At 36.9% G+C, this 14,941-nt stretch overlaps 1 protein-coding gene across 8 annotated transcripts in view; it reads right to left on the bottom strand.

The window, feature by feature from the left end:
- Window positions 1-14,941, bottom strand: part of LOC129475160 (putative P2Y purinoceptor 10) — a 42,666-nt gene that overhangs the window by 18,585 nt on the left and 9,140 nt on the right. The gene's annotated exons all lie outside the window — the stretch shown is intronic.

Genomic DNA, 14,941 nt, shown 5'->3' with positions numbered 1-14,941 from the left:
ATGTAAGAAGTGCCTTCTGCCTGCCACCATGATTCTGAGGCCTCCCCAGCCATATGGGACTGTTAAGTCCAGTTAAACCTCTTTTTCTTCCCAGTCTCAGGTATGTCTTTATCAGCAGCATGAAAACAAACTAATACAATTATAATTAACAAATCTGTGGAAAAACAAAGCAAGCTGATAACCTAACAGTCATCTCCAATTAACTTTTAGAAGAAAGTCTTTTTGTTACTAGGTATGACTTATGGTCTACAAATCATTATAAACTAAAACCAAGTAATAAGTACCCTAATTATAAGATTCTTAAAAGTAGTGCAGTTGTACTATTTTACCAATAGTTCTAAATTCTTTCCTTATTCTTCTGTATGTCATCAAAGTTTACTTTAAATGATGAATTATGTCTTCCATAGGCTGGGGAAAGTTTATGATTTGGTGCTTCAAAGGCTTTTAATTCTCTCTAACAGTATCAGTAAATGAGGAGTGATAGCTATTGTTGAGGATGTTATTCATTACCATATATTGTGTTTCCTAGGTAACCCTAGAGCTTTATATGATTTAGTATGAGGAGAAGCTAGATTTTTTCCTAAGCAAATGGTTAAATTTTATTTTTATGAATACTGACTTTGTAATTGGTCGTGTGTCTCTTTTTACAAAGTCTGATTAAAAATCTTGAACCAACATAGAATCTACTGGTAACAAGTGTGGAGATTTTTTATGGTGTGCTTTGTGGCATTCATTTTTATCATATCTCAATTTTTATGTCTCTGCCAATTTTGTCATTATTATTTTTTATCCACTTTAACTTATATTATCTTCTTATAACATTCTTCCTTTGAAACAACTTTCAGTCCTTTCTGGAACATTAGTGGAAACCAAAAATGAAAAATAAAAGACAGAGTGAACTGTGAACCTCAATTCTTTTTAAATTAGAACTAGTGAAACTAAATTGCTTTAGGTAAAATACCTTCAAGAGTTTTTCATGTCTGATTATATATCTGCAGAGTATTCCTATGCATTTTTGAAAACTAATCTTTTAACAAATACTTAATGAACTACAACAATGAGAAATCTCTCCAAAGCTATGGAGGAAGGCTGGGTTTGGGAAACAAAAAATATGTTTCCTATCCTCCAAGAGTCTACAGTTTATGTGACAAGTTAATTATTCATAAAATAGTTAGAAAATGTCGCACAGTATATACTTGACTATTAAATTGTGTGGAAATTAAGAAGATAGATTAACCATTGGCTAAATCTGTTGGAGAAGGTTTTCTGGTCCTTTCTTGATGGGCAAGTTTTGCTTTAAGTAGTGTTTCCCAGAGAATAAAATGTCCTCGTGGAGACATACCAAGGTTTTTGTATTTTAGGTGGTACAAAGAAAAGCTTAAAAAGTTAAAGCTATACATTTATTTTAAATCTTTAAAATATAATAAAATTAGCCATACAAATATATTATTTCTTAGATAATATTTCTTAAAAGGAGGCTAAAGTAGGTAACTAAATTTTAAATACTGTGATTATTCACAAAAAACTACACAAAAACCCCACAAAACTATAGAGGGTATGCAAATAACAAAATCTGTGGAGAAACATTTGAGTGTCTGCAGTTTAGAAAATTTAAAGAGAGTAGAGAAGGCAAGAGATTCCAGGAGAGAGAAGGAATATTGCCGAGGATATGAATGGAGAATAAACGTGTAGAATAAACATGTACTGTTTGTGTGAAAGTGAGGACAAGATTTTGTCTGACCCATAAGGCATGCTGGAAACAGAGGGAAAGAAGCTTGGAGGATGGAGTTCTGCAAAGATGTCTTAAAGTATAGAAGCCATGGAATACAGGAAGTAATTGAAAGGATATAAACACAGTCGGAGAAGGGAAAATAAAATTATTAGTTACTGAGTACTTTTCCATGTCCTATCACCATTCTAGGCAATTCACCCACATCATCTAATTTAATTCATCAAACAATCCTATGGAGTAGGGACTAATATTATCTCCCATTTTCTTCATTAATGAATTGAAGCACAGAGAAATTAATTAACTTCTCAAAGATTGTAAACAAGGAAGTGGGAGAGGCAAGATTCAAACTCATATGTGCCTTGCTCAACAGCCTGCTTCCTTTCTACTATTCTTTGAATGATCACGGAGATAATAGTATACAGAATGGATTGCAGGAGGGGGCAAAACAGGAGGTGAAGATCTCTTTTAGAGAACAGACCATTACATTTGAGGTAATTAGGGCCTGGATTGGGACTATGACTGTAAGAATGAAAATAGAGGGTAGTTTCCAGAAAATATTTTTCTCAAAGAGCTCTTAAAACTGTAATCAGTAAAATGAAAGAGGAAATGACTTTTCACGAATAGGAATAAATAAATCTTTCAAGGGGTTCGTTTTTTGCATATGTTCCATTAAGACTTTTTTTGAGTCATATGATGAAGTATATCTTCTTTCAGTGAGAAAACCATACTTTGTAGCTGGAAGAGAGGTTCTTTTTTCTGAAACCCAGAGGCTTGTTTTGGAGACAAGTTTACCACTTGGCCAGTTCTTGAGGGCCCCTGTGAAGAATCTATAGTCTTGACAAGGAAAATGATTCACATAATATAAATTTTTAATGAATTGTGTTTCAGAAAATTTTCATAAGAAAAGATTTTATTCAGCCAAATAACTGGCCATTTGGGTCAATGTGCTGTGTATTAACTAGAAAAATGAGATTTCAATAAATTCTAGGTGATTTCTTTGATGCCCATTTAGTCAAAACCATAAACAATGAGCAAGAGGCCAAGGAATGAGGCAAAGAATGGGATCTCTTGTCTCAGTTTCACACTTCAGGCATTGTGCTATGAGACTTATTAACTTTCATATGTGTCACCAGGATTGATCATTGAGAAAACAGTGGAATAGGTGAAGACTATATTTGCACCCTATCTTCCCTTACTAGCTTTTTTGTTCAGCATTCTTCTCAAGGATATGGTATGCTTCCAGACCCTCTGGGTTCCTGTTCTTACAAAATAAAGTGATCAGAGTAGGCTCTTCATACTAAAACAGAAAAAAGTATTTAGGAAGAGGGCACTACAAACACAGAAGATTAGATTCTAACCGTCTGCAATTTTAGGCACTGACAAGCAATGAAAGATTGTCCAAATCAGCATTCCTCAAATAAGTAAACTTTTTGGTCTCAGAGCAATTTACACCCTTAAAAATTATTTAGGATCTCAGAGAGCTTTTGTTTATGTGGGTTATATCTATTGATATTTACCATATTAGGCATTGATGTCAATTTTTTAAAAAGCTTCATGTATTTATTAAAATAATAAATTTGTTACATGTTAATAAAAATAACTTATTTTATAAAATATAACAAATTTACCAAAATAAAAGAAAAGTGACATTGTTTTACATTTTTGCTAACTTCTTTAATATCTAGCTGAACAGAAAATAGTTGGATTCTCATATCTTGTTTTGCATTCATTCTGTTGTAATACGTTGTTTTAGTTGTAATGTTGGGAATAATCTGGCCTCACATGGGTATGTAGATAAAAAAACGGAGGAGTGCTTTAATAGCCTTTTCAGAGAAACATACAAATTTTTCTTTCATACCACACCAAAATTAGATAAGTAGTAGCTTTTTACACGATAATAGCAATGTGGATTCTGAAAACATACTGGTGAACATTTTCTACTCTATTTCAATATAATTCATTTGTCTATATTGTACTTTGAATGATCCTTTAAGTGTGCATTATTGATAACAACATGCTCTGGTCTTTTGGAGAATATTGGTTCACTGAGTTCTGCAAATGTTGACAAAGTTTACCATACAGTATCACAAATACATCACATTTGTTACTATCACTACTAATCTCAACAGAAAACTGTTCATTTTATGAGATGAGCATCATTCTGATACCAAAATCTGGCAGAGACACTGTATTTTGTTGTTGTTGTTGGTGGTGGTGTTGTTACAACAAAAAAATTTCAGGCCAATATCCCTGTTGAACATTGATGCAAAAAACCTCAGTAAAATACTGGCAAATCAATTCTAGCAGCACATCAAAAAGCTTATCCACCATGATCAAGTAGGCTTCATTCCTGGGATGCAAGGCTGTTTCAACATACCCAAATCAATAAATGTAATCCATCACATAAACAGAACCAATGACAAAAACCACATGATTATCTCAATAGATGCAGAAAAGGCCTTCAATAAAATTCAACACCCCTTCATGCTAAAAACTCTCAATAAATTAGGTATTGATGGAACATATCTAGAAATAACAAGAGCTATTTATGACAAACCCACAGCAAATATCATACTAAATGGGCAAAAACTAGAAGCATTTTTCTTGAAAACCGGCACAAGACAAGGATGCTGTCTCTCACCACTCCTATTCAACATAGTATTGGAAGTTCTGGCCAGGGTAGTCACGCAAGAGAAAGAAATAAAGGTTATTCAAATAGGAAGAGAGGATGTCAAATTGTCTGTTTGCAGATGACATGATTGTGTATTTAGAAAACCCCATAATCTCAGCCAAAATCTCCTTAAGCTGCTAAGCAACTTCAGCAAACTTTCAGGATACAAAATTAACGTGCAAATACAACAAACATTCCTATACATCAATAATAGACAAATAGCCAAATCATGAGTAAACTCCCATTCACAATTGCTGCAAAAAGAATAAAATACCTAGGAATACAACTTACAAGGGATGTGAACTACCTCTTCAAGGAGAATTACAAACCACCCTCAAAGAAATGAGAGGACACAAACAAATGGAAAAACATTACATATTCATGGATAGGAAGAATCAATATCGTGAAAATGGCCATACCGCCCAAACTAATTTATAGATTCAATGACATTCCCATCAAGCTACCATTGACTTTCATCTCAGAATTAGAAAAAACAACTTTAAATTTCATAAGGAACCAAAAAAGAGCCCATTTAGCCAAGACAATTCTAAGCAAAAAGAACAAAGCTAGAGGCATCATGCTACCTGACTTCAAACTATACTACAAGGCTACAGTAACCAAAACAGCATGGTACTGATGCCAAAACAGATATATAAACCAATGGAATAGAACAGAGGCCTCAGAAGTAATGCCACACATCTACAATCATCTGATCTTCAACAAACCTGACAAAAACAAACCATGGGGACAGGATTCCCTATTTAATAAATGATGTTGGGAAAACTGGCTAGTCATATGCAGAAAACTGAAACTGGACCCTTCCTTATACCTTATACAAAAATTAACTCAAGACGGATTAAAGACTTAAATGTAAAACCTAAAACCATAATGCCCCTAGAAGAAAACCTAGGCAATACCTTTCAGGGCATGGGCAAAAACTTCATGACTAAAACACCAAAAGCAATGACAACAAAAGCCAAAATTGACAAATGGGATCTAATTAAATTAAAGAGCTTCTGCATAGCAAAAGAAACTCTCTTCAGAGTGAAAAAGCAACCTACAGAATGGGAGAAAAATTTTGCAATCTATCCATCTGACAAAGTGGTAATAACCATGATCTACAGGAACTTAAACAAATTTACAAGAAAAAAAAACCCCACCAAAAATTGGGTGAAAAATATGAACAGACACTTCTCAAAAGAAGACATTTATTTGGCCAACAAACATATGAAAAAAAGCTCATCATCACTGGTTATTAGAGAAATGCAAATGAAAACCACAATGAGATACCTTCTCACGCCAGTTAGAATGGTGATCACTAAAAAGTCAGGAAACAATAGATGCTGGAGAGGATGTGGAGAAATAGGAATGCTTTTACACTGTTGGTGGGAGTGCAAATTACTTCAACCATTGTGGAACTATTTTGTGTGGAGATTCCTCAATGATCTAGAACCAGAAATACCATTTGAACCAGCAATCTCATTACTGAGTACATACCCAAAAGATTATAAATCATTCTACAATAAAGATACATGCACATGTATGTTTATTGCAGCACTATTCACAATAGCAAAGACTTGGAACCAACCCAAATGCCCATCAATGATAGACGAGATAAAGAAAATGTGGCACATATACACCATGGAATACTATGCAGCTATAAAAAAGGATGAGTTCATGTCCTTTGCAGGGACATAGATGAAGCAGGAAACCATCATTCTCAGCAAACTAAAACAGGAACAGAAAACCAAACACCACATATTCTCACTCATAAGTGGGATTTGAACAATGAGAATACACAGACACAGGGAGGGGAGCATCACACACCAGGGCCTGTCAGGGGTGGGGGGCTAAGAGAAGGATAGCATTAGGAGAAATACCTAACGTAAGTGACGGGTTAATGGGTGCAGCAAACCACCATGGCACATGTATACCTATGGAACAAACCTGCACATTCTACACATGTATCCCAGAACTTAAAGTATAATTTAAAAAAAAAGAAAAAAGAAAAAGAGTTACACAAAGAAAAAAAGAGACATATTCCATACTATCCAAAGCAATCTAAAGATTCAGTGCAATCCCTATGAAAACACCAATGACATTCCTCATGGAAATAGAAAAAAAAAAAACTAAAATTCATATGAAACCCCCAAAGACCCCAAATAGTTAAAATAAAAAATTCTAGGCCCAAAGAACAAAGCTAAAAGCATTACACTCTTTGTTTTCACAATGTGTTACAAAGCTATAATAATCAAAATAGCATGGCAGTGGTATAATAAAGAAACACAGACCAATAAAACAAAACAGAGAACCCAGAAATAAATCCATGCATTTACAGTTAACCCAATTTTGACAAAGATGCCAATAATACACACTGGGGAAAGAATAGTCTCTTCAATGAATGTTACTAGGAAAACTGGATATCCGTATGCAGAAGAATGACACTAGACCCCTATCTCTTGCCATATACAAAAATAAAATCAAAATAGACTACAAACTTAAACCTAAGACCTAAAACTATAAAACTACTAGAAGAAAACAGTAGGAAAACTCTCAAGGAAACTTTCCAGGACAATGGTCAGAGCAAAGATTTCTTGAGTAAAACCTGAAAAGCACAGGCAACCAAAGCAAAAATGCACAAATGGGATAATATCAAGGTAAAAAGCTTCTGCTCAACAATGGAAACAATCAACCAAGTGAAGAGACAACACAGTGAATCAGAGAAAGTATTTGCCAACTACCCATCTAACAATAAAAATATGTAAGAAGCTCAAACAACTCAATAGAAGAAAAAAAACACAAAGAATCAGATTTTTAAAATGGGCAAAAGACCTGAGTAGACGTTTCTCAAAAGAAAACATACACATGGCAAATGGGTGTATGAGAAAATGTTCAACATCACTAATTGTCAGAGAAATGCAAATCAAAACTACACTGTCATCTCACTACACTTAAAATTACTTTTATCCAAAAGACAAGTAAATAATAAATACTGGCCAGGACGTGGAGAAAGAGGATTATTCATACCCTGTTGGTGGGAATGTAAATTAGTACAGCCACAATGGAAAACAGCATGGAGTTTCTTCAAAAACTAAAAATAGAATTATCACATTATCCAACAATCCCACTGCTGGGTGTATATCCAAAAGAAAGGAAACAAGTATATCAAAGAGATATGTGCACTCCCATGTTCATTGCAGCACTATTCACAATAGCAATACATAGAATCAACCTAAATGTCCGTCAACAGATGAATGGGAGGGGAGGGCAAGGTGGCCAACCAGACATAACCACGTGGAACAGCTCCTATGGAGGAACCCAGACGACTGGTGTGTTGCTAACAGATCTTCAGAGAGAAGGCACTGAGAGTGGACAGAGGGAAGATACAAAAGCTGGGTTGAAGGTGGAGAAAGTTGGGAACTCTACGCAGGACAACATTACATCTGGACTCATCGCTGCCCCCGCAGGGCTCCAAGAGAACCAATGAGTTGAACTGGAAAGGAGCAACCCACTCTCGCCACAAGCTTTTGGAACCCCTCACCATGGACAATCTAGTTGGCAAGGAGAGCTGCTTAGAGAAGTGGTGGAGCAGCAAGCCAGCTGAAAGTGCAGCAGCACAGAAGATTTGGTGTGGGAACATCTGTAGCTGAGCACAGCCAAGGATGACCATCCCCCTAAGCTCAAGTTGTTTCCATAGAAGAGTTTAGCCCTATGAGAACTGTCATCCTGAACTCTGAAGGGCGGTCTTGCCAGTCAGGTGGCGCCAGTCCGACCTGAGCACCCATTGGTCCTCTGGCCTTTCTCTGGCCCCCAACCTACCCACACTTGCTTGCAGGCAGCCTGGGGTGCCCTGGAAGCCACACCATAGCTTCTGCGATGGCAGACCATGACTGAAAGGCGGAGAGTCCCTAAGGCCAAGCACCAGCCCTAGTGCTCCCTCTCCTTACTGCAGCCTTCCCCGGAACCACTGGCAACTCCCCATGTCGCTTTGCTGGTGTATGTCTGTTGGGGCCTGTCTTGCTTTCCTTGCCCCACCAGCTCATAGGAGTGCAGTCTTTCCCCACTCACCCTTCTGACTGCCAATGCTAGAGGAGCCTTAGTGGGCACAGAGCCTGCCAACCCTGCCCCAACTAGTGCCCCACTCTTGCACTAACAGTGGGCAGAGAACAACAGATCCTCCCCCACCTCCCCCGAGTGACTACTCCTGCTTGCGGGGCACAGAGAAGGCATCCGGACTTGTGCCTGCCAGTACCGCACCTCAGAGAAAACACCACCTCCAGCACCCAGTCACCTGCACACAGTCGCCCAGCAGGGCAATTCCCCAACCCCCTCCCGCAGCCCCTTCCTCCATCCACTCTCTCCCTCCAGCTGCATTGCCTCTGCCACTGTGTTGAACACCAGAAGGAAGGCAGGCCTCCTGGCACTCACTGGCACTAGCTAGCACTCTGCCACAGTTACCACTACTGCTGCTGCTGGCATTTGAGAATGAGGAGGGATCCTGCCATCACTGTACTAGAAATGTTTTGTCACTACACCCATTAGAGTGAAATGGTGCCACTACACCCATTAGAGTGTAGTGACCAGCATTCCAGCAGCACCACAGCTCTGGCAGCTTGCTGGATTCCTAACTTTAAGGAACCAGAGAACAAAGTCAGGGCCCAGCACAAGTCCTGCAGAGTTAGAGTATGCAGTCCAGGAATCAGGAGCTCAGTGTTGGCTGTTGGCCCCCTAACATCTAGAAATGAAGCGAGTTGGCTGAATCCACTTTATACCACAACCAAACACTCAATGTCACCAGATAAGATAGAAGAAGAAAAAAAAAATCTGAAGGTCAGCATCCTACAAGATCAAAGGAAAATAAGACCACAAAGATGAGCTCAGCATCACTGATCATTAGAGAAATAAAATCAAAACCACAGTGAGATACCATCTCAGGCCAGTCAAGTTGGTTGTTATTAAAAATTCAAAAATAACAGATGCAGATGAAGTTGTGGAGAAAAGGAATGCTTATACACTGTTGGTGGGAGTCTAAAGTAGTTCAGCTATTGTAGAAGACAGTGTGATTCCTCAAAGACCTAAAAGCAGAAATACCATTCAACCTAGCAATCTCATTACTGGGTATATACCCAAAGGAATATAAAGCATTCTGTTATAAAGACACATGCACACGTGTGTTCACTGCAGCACTATTCACAATAGCAAAGATATCGGCTCAACCTAAATACCCATTAATGATAGACTGGATAAAGAAAATGTGGTGCATATGCAGCATGGAATACTATGCAGCCATAAAAAAAAGAACAAGATCATGTCCTTTGCAGGAACATGGACGGAGCTGAAGGCTGTTATCCTTAGCAAATTAATGCAGAAACAGAAAACTAAATACTGCATTTTCTCACATATAAGTGGAACTAAATGATGAGAATACATGGACACATAGAAAGAAACAACACACACTGAGGCCTACTGGAGGGCGAAGGATGGGAGGAGGGAGAGGATCAGGAAAAATAACTAATGGTTACTGGGCTTAATACCTGACTGGCAAAATAATCTGTAAAAAAAATAATAACACAAGTTTACCTGTATAACAAACCTGTGCATGTGCCCTGTACTCAAAAGTTAAATATAAAAAAGATAGGAAGAGAAGAAATAACCCAAAAATAAATAAATTAGGCACTTCAAAAAGGGCCAGATAGCAAATATTTTCAGCTTTCTAGGTCACACAGTCTGTCACAACTCCTCGGCTCTGTCACTGTAGCACCAACATAGCCATAGACAGTATCTAAACATATGCATATGGCTATGTTCCAATAAAACTTTATTTATGGACACTGAAATTCACATTTCATATAATTTTCATTCTTTAGCTCCGCTACTGAAATAGTCTCCCAATTGTTCACATTGCCATATATATGCCCTACCCAGAGCTATGAGCTTCATTTACTTTAAGTTCAGCTTAATCATGTCCTTTTCCCTGCTCAGAAACCTTCAATAATTCACCACTATGCATCAGTTCTTTGTTAAACTCTTTTACTTGGATTTCAAAGCCCTATGGTTTCATAATTTTCTATCCTCCCTTCTGTACATGTTACTAGTGGTACATTGTATCTCAAGCAAACTGTATTATCACTATTTCGTAAACACGTTAGACTTTATCTCCAAGCTTTGGTATGAGTTATCTTCCTGAAGCCCTCTTGTCCTCTCTTCTGTCAGTTGAAATTCTGCCCATCGTTTTGTCGAGACTCTGTCCAAACTCCCCCCTTAAACAATATTCTTTCTATTCCCTTTTATTTACCTTATTGGACAGGTCATTTCCATTTTCTGAACCTCCAGAACATTTAAGCATTTATATTCTGTTTGGCATTTTAGTTCTATATGTACTTGTCTTATCTATTGTGCCCCCTCCCCCAACTAGATGGCAAGTTCTTGTCATATATATGACAGGTGCTCAGTAATTTTATTGAATGTATTTAATCTAGTACCTATCAAGTTAGGATCATTATATGTATGGCACAGGGAATCTTCTGTTTTTATTTCATGATTAGGGATGAAGATGCAAATATAAAATGTCTGGGAATCTTTGCCTGTAGTAAGGGTATTTTACTTGTAAAGGTAAAGTAAAATACTGACGTATATTTTTCCAATGACTCCAAATTTAGAGAACACTTTTGGTATTAATTCAAATCAAAAGGTAAATGTTTTGAGCCCCTAAAGTATTTTTAAAGTAGTTTTTTCCAATTCTGTGAAGAAAGTCATTGGTAGCTTGATGGGGATGGCATTGAATCTATAAATTACCTTGGGCAGTATGGCCATTTTCACGATATTGATTCTTCCAACTCATGAGCATGGAATATTCTTGCATTTGTTTGTATCCTCTTTTATTTCATTGAGCAGTGGTTTGTAGCTCCCCTTGAAGAGGTCCTTCACATCCCTTGTAAGTTGGATTCCTAGGTATTTTATTCTCTTTGAAGCAATTGTTAATGGGAGTTCACTCATGATTTGGCTCTGTGTTTGTCTGTGATTGGTGTACAAGAATGCTTGTGATTTTTGTACATTGATTTTGTATCCTGAGACTTTGCTGAAGTTGCTAATCAGCTTAAGGAGATTTGGGGCTGAGACAATGGGATTTTCTAGATATACAATCGCCAAGTCAATCCTAAGCCAAAAGAACAAAGCTGGAGGCATCACACTACCTGACTTCAAACTATACTACAAGGCTACAGTAACCAAAACAGCATGGTACTGGTACCACAACAGAGACATAGATCAATGGAACAGAACAGAGCCCTCAGAAATAATGCCGCATATCTACAACTATTTGATCTTTGACAAACCTGACAAAAACAAGAAATGGGGAAAGGATTCCCTATTTAATAAATGGTGCTGGGAAAACTGGCTAGCCATATGTAGAAAGCTGAAACTGGATCCCTTCCTTACACCTTATACAAAAATTAATTCAAGATGGATTAAAGACTTACATGTTAGACCTAAAACCATAAAAACCCTAGAAGAAAACCTAGGCAATACCATTCAGGACATAGGCATGGGCAAGGTCTTCATGTCTAAAACACCAAAAGCAATGGCAACAAAAGCCAACATTGACAAATGGGATCTAATTAAACTAAAGAGCTTCTGCACAGCAAAAGAAACTACCATCAGAGTGAACAGGCAACCTACAGAATGAGAGAAAATTTTTGCAACCTACTCATCTGACAAAGGGCTAATATCCAGAATCTACAATGAACTCAAACAAATTTACAAGAAAAAAACAAACAACCCTATCAAAAAGTGGGCAAAGGACATGAACAGACACTTCTCAAAAGAAGACATTTATGCAGCCAAAAATCACATGAAAAAATGCTCATCATCACTGGCCATCAGAGAAATGCAAATCAAAACCACAAAGAGATACCATCTCACACCAGTTAGAATGGCCATCATTAAAAAGTCAGGAAACAACAGGTGCTGGAGAGGATGTGGAGAAATAGGAACACTTTTACGCTGTTGGTGGGACTGTAAACTAGTTCAACCATTGTGGAAGTCAGTGTGGCAATTCCTCAGGGATCTCGAACTAGAAATGCCATTTGACCCAGCCATCCCATTACTGGGTATATACCCAAAGGACTATAAATCATGCTGCTATAAAGACACATGCACACGTATGTTTATTGTGGCACTATTCACAATAGCAAAGACTTGGAACCAACCCAAATGTCCAACAATGATAGACTGGATTAAGAAAATGTGGCACATATACACCATGGAATACTATGCAGCCATAAAAAGTGATGAGTTCGTGTCCTTTGTAGGGGCATGGATGAAACTGGAAACCATCATTCTCAGTAAACTATCGCAAGGACAAAAAACCAAACACCGCATGTTCTCACTCATAGGTGGGAATTGAACAATGAGAACTCATGGACACAGGAAGGGGAACATCACACTCCAGGGACTGTTGTGGGGTGGGGGGAGGGGGGAGGGACAGCATTAGGAGATATACCTAATGCTAAATGACGAGTTAATGGGTGCAGCAAACCAACATGGCACATGGATACATATGTAACAAACCTGCACGTTGTGCACATGTACCCTAAAACCTAAAGTATAATAATAAAATTTTAAAAGAAGTATTTTTAAATTGTATTATGTTTTCCTTTTGCAGTCAAATCATCTTGTTTTTTACATTTATAAAGCAATTGCAATGCTTCTATTCACCAGAACTTCCCTGTATCTGTCTGGGGAAAAGCACAATAGATAAATAAGCTGGCTCCCAGTTCCAGCTCTGCTATAAAATGCAGATAATAACCCTTGCCTCAGAAGACTTCTGCAAGAATCAAGTGCAAAAACACATGTGAAACAAATGGCTTTGAAAGAGAGCAAAACATGATACTGAAGTCAGTATTGCTAGATGCTTCATTGATCTCCAATAAAAATATTAGATAATTATCAGCCATTAAAAACCATACTTACATTAAGTCACATAAAATTGTTCTTTTTCTTTCTTGGTTAAAGAAGAGTGTATAGGTTCCAAAACAGTTGATATCATAAAGTAATCTTAGCAACCAAAAGATAAACAAGAATAAACAATTCAATTACTAAGTGATTAACCTGCCAAAAAATCATCTGGCTTGTAAACCTGGATCTAGCTTTATTCCAAGTGTTTTCCCTTGCTCTTTGCATTTCAGCCTAATTATATTTTAGAGTATACAGAAACAGGAAGCCAGTAATGCTTTTGCTGAGGTCATCCTTGGTCCTTTTCCTTGATCAGATCTCTTGCAGCTGTGGAGTAACTTATACTAGATTCTCATGGGGGGAAACTGCTTACTAATTCAAGAAGTTACCCTGGAGTCTGGCAGCTTCACTATTTTTCAAAAATTAAATAGTTTACCTAATCACCCTAATTTGAAATAAGTTTGATGCACAAAATATGGAGAATTTCAAATTTATTCAGAATCCTTAACAGTCTCTAAGAGCACAAGTATGCTACCACTTCAAATTGGTTGTATGTATGAGTTTTGTCACGGTACCAAGATGTTATTCAAGAGCAAAGCAAGTTTTCTAATGCTTAAATACTCAATATATCCCAAAGCAAACATTTCAAATATATGTGGTCTAGATTCCAGAATGAAAGTTTATCTAGTCATGTTTTTAATAAAGGATCATCATGGCCTGCTGTCTTCCAAAGTCTTCTACAAAATTTTATTTTCACTCCAAGAAAAATTGGTGAATTTAATGAAAAATTTTAAAATAGGCAAAATATCAGATCACAAAAGATTATATTTTGAACATCCAATGTTGATAAGAATATGAGGAATCAGCTATTCTCAGACAATGTTTTGAAGGACAATTTGGCAAGTTCTAGAAACATTTTAAATGCATATGTCCATTGATCCAACAATTTCACTTTTATAAAATTTTCACTCAAGTCTTTATGAATACAGGAATGAGCAGATATTCAACAAGATAGATTTTCATTGCTGTAAAACTATTCTCATACACCTACTGCCACCTTAAATTATAGCAATATGTAAATTAATGAAACTCTAATTCAATAAAACTATTGATAAATCACTAGCAAATATTTGAAGCCCTTTACACTTATTAATATATTTGAACCTAGGATCTATCTAATTATATGTAATTAGAAATGGCCTCATTTTTCTTTTATTTATTTCATTTTACTGATGAAGAAACATACCCAGGAAGTTGTAACTTGTCCAAGATCACATAGTGAACTTCATGAAAGACATGAGTACTACTAGAGGAGAGAGAAAATGAGGAGGGCAAAGGTTGAACAACTATTGGTTACTATGATACTACCTGGGAAATAGGATCATTTGTGCTCCAAACCTCAGCATTATACAATTTACTCATGTAACAAACCTATGCATGCACTCCTATAATCTAAAATAAAAGTTGAAATTATTTAAAAAAGAAGCCTAGGTTGATCTGCTTTTAAAAATAGTAGGAAAAAAACCCGTTCACATACACGTGCACACCCAAAATGTGTATAAATTAATTGCTATGCACAATAACTA

The sequence above is a fragment of the Symphalangus syndactylus genome, chromosome X (assembly GCF_028878055.3).
Source record: "Symphalangus syndactylus isolate Jambi chromosome X, NHGRI_mSymSyn1-v2.1_pri, whole genome shotgun sequence".
In the NCBI taxonomy this organism is placed as follows: domain Eukaryota; kingdom Metazoa; phylum Chordata; class Mammalia; order Primates; family Hylobatidae; genus Symphalangus; species Symphalangus syndactylus.
Note: the sequence above shows the minus strand (reverse complement) of the source record. Positions and strands in the feature narration are given on the sequence as shown.